This window comes from Mandrillus leucophaeus, unplaced genomic scaffold (genome assembly GCF_000951045.1).
Source record: "Mandrillus leucophaeus isolate KB7577 unplaced genomic scaffold, Mleu.le_1.0 Scaffold46, whole genome shotgun sequence".
In the NCBI taxonomy this organism is placed as follows: domain Eukaryota; kingdom Metazoa; phylum Chordata; class Mammalia; order Primates; family Cercopithecidae; genus Mandrillus; species Mandrillus leucophaeus.
This window is the reverse complement of record NW_012104920.1, coordinates 1,907,054-1,910,260: the sequence shown is the minus strand read 5'-3', so window position 1 is coordinate 1,910,260 and position 3,207 is coordinate 1,907,054.

Below are 3,207 nucleotides of genomic sequence, written 5' to 3'. Positions count from 1 at the left end.
GCCCCCAAGGATAGAGGGATGAAACAGGACTCTCTCAAAGTGAAGACCTGTGATGTGCCAGGCACTGTTTACACATGCTATCATTTCATCTTATAATAACCCTACGAAGAAGTTGTTGCTCTTTTATTCATTTATTTTTTTTTTTAGATGGAGTTTCACTCTGTAGCCTAGGCTGGAATGCAGTGGCGAGATCTTGGCTCACCGCAACCTCTGCCTCCTGGGTTCAAGCGATTATCCTGCCTCAGCCTCCCGAGTAGCTGGGATTACAGGCACATGCCACCACTCCTGGCTAATTTGTGTATTTTTTAGTAGAGATGGGGTTTCGCCATGGCCAGACTGGTCTGGAACTCATGACCTCAGGTTATCCACCCACCTCGCCCTCCCAAAGTGCTGGGATTACAGGAGTCAGCCACCGCGCCCGGCCGTTGTCGTGCCTCTTTTATAGATGCAGTAACTGAAGCTCACAGGGAAAAAATGGTGTGAATATTTGAATTTAGGTCTGTCCAACTGTGGGACCTACAGGGAGAACAATCCCGGAACTAATCTGGCACAGTTAAGAGAAATATCCTGGATACAGCTTGATGCAAACTGCCCTGGAAAGGGCGGAACCATTGCAGGGACAGAAAACACAGGATTCTAAAATAAGGGGTCACTGGGAATAGAAAGGATTCTTGAGATCAGAATCTCTAAACACTTAGGTTAGAATTTTATTTTTTATGTATGTATGTATTTATTTATTTACTTATTTATTTATTTACAGAGACAGGGTTTTCTCCAGGCTGAAGTGCAGTGGTGCTGTTATGGCTCCCTGCAGCCTCGACCTCCTAGGCTCAAGTGATCCTCCAACTCAGCCTCCCGAGTAGCTGGGACTACAGGCTCCACGCCACCATGCCTGGCTAAATTTGTTCATTTTTTGTAGAGAGGGGGTCACAGTATGTTGCACAGGCTGGTCTCAAGCTCCTGGACTTAAGCAATCCTTCCACCTCGGTCTCCCAAAGTGCTGGGATTACAGTCTACCATGCCTGGCCAGGTTAGAATTTTGAAAGCAAAGTAAGAAATCAGGTCATGGAACCCAGGTATTGATTTTTTGAAACACTTTATAGAAAATGTCCTTTTTGACAGGTTGACATTCTTTACCTCAGCTGTTTGAATTCCCAGGTGTGTTCTTTGGTTTAATTATTAAACATACGATTCAGCAACCTAAGTTGGGATCATGCATCCACCGAGCCACATGATGGCAGTGTTTCCTAATTGTTGGGAAAGAATCTGCATGTAAAGACAAGAAAAACGCTTCTTAAGGAGCGAAACTGTAAACATGAAAAACAGAGCATGACCTTCAACGGCTCTCCACTGCCTAAAGAGGGAAAAAATTACATTTCTGTACTCTGTACAGGCCTTTTACAAGAATCAAAGGTAGACCTAGGTTACCGTTCCAAACCATTTCTCCTCCCTCCCTTTTGCAGCCTCCCATCAGCCACTATCTTCTCTGCTCCGTGGACATGCCTAGCTTTTCCTCACTCCTCAATTTTTGCAAATGTCATGCTCTCTGCTTGAAACGTCCTGTTCATGAAGGTCTAAGGTGACAGACACACCTTAGGAAAGTGGCCCCACCGGTTTCCCAGCCCGGAGTGCTGTTGTGAAAGCAGGTCCTCAGCCACCGGGGAGGGCAGGGATCCTGCTTCCTGAGAAGGCTGCTGAAGACTCTGCTCCAAGCTAAACGAATCACCGTCTCCCCATGGTGAGGCAGAAATGCAGGGCACTCAGAGCGAAGACCGGGCCCTCTGCGTCTGGGAGTTGTGCTAAGTGATGCTGAGCACCTTCGCAGGATGCTTACGAAGCCAGAAGGGCATCCTAGAGCCTGGGACTGGGGCTGTGCAAGGGTACATTCCTCTTGTACCTCAGGTTCCCTATATTCTTAGCAAAACTTGTCATCTTTTGCTGATGGAATAAAATAGCACAGAGATTAGGAGAATAGACTCCCAAGTTAGATTTCCTGGGGTTGAATTCCAGCTCTACTGTAGGATCCAGCCCTACGGGGCTTAGGGGGTGTTCTCCCCGTGTGCGGAGATGAGACTGTAATAAATACACAAGACAAAGAGATAGAAGAAAAGACAGCTGGGCCCTGGGGACCACTACCATCAAGACATGGAGATCAGTAGTGACCCAGACCGGCTGGGCATGCTGATATTTATTGCATACAAGATAAGGGGGCAGGGTAAGGGGCATGGATCTTCTAAGTGATTGACAAGGTGAAGCAAGTCACATGATCACAGGACAAGGGTCCCTTCCCTTTTAGGTAGCCGAAGTAGAGATGGAGAAGGCAACATACGTCAGCGTTTTCTTCTATGCACTGATAAGAAAGATCAAAGACTTTAAGACTTTCACTATTTCTACCTCTATCTACTACGAACTTCAAAGAGGAACCAGGAGTACGGGAGGAACATGAAAGCGGACAAGGAGCGGTGACCATTGAAGCACAGCACCACAGGGAGGGGTTTAGGCCTCCGGATGACTGCGGGCGGGCCTGGATAATATCCAGCCTTCCACAAGAAGCTGGCGGGGCAGAGTGTTCCCCGACTCCTCCAAGGAAAGGACACTCCCTTTCCCAGTCTGCTAAGTAATGGGTGTCTTCCCAGGCACTGGCATCACCGCTTGACCAAGGAGCCCTCAAGCAGCCCTTATGCGGGCATGACAGAAGGCTCACCTCTTGCCTTCTAGGTCACTTCTCACAATGTCCCTTTAGCACCTGACCCTACACCCGCCGGTTATTCCTAGGTTATATTAGTAATGCAACAAAGAGTAATATTAAAAGCTAATGATTAATAATGTTTATAATAATGACTGATAATTGTCCATGATCATCTCTATATCTAATTTGTATTATGACTGTTTTCATTCTAACTATTTTCTTTATTATACTGAAACAGTTTGTGCCTTCAGTCTCTTGCCTCAGCACCTAGGTAATCTTTCGCCCACATTCTACTACTTAGTAACTATATGATCATGAGCAAGTGTGACTCAACCTCTCTGTGCCTCAGTTTCCTCATTTCTACAATGGGGATAATAACAGTAGCTACCTGATGGGTTGTTATAAGAATTAAATGAGTCACTGTGAATACATATATAAGTAAGTAATGTAGAACGGTGCCCAAATATGACATGTGTTAGAGCTCATTGCCGCTATTTTCTTTTTTTTTTTTTTTTTTT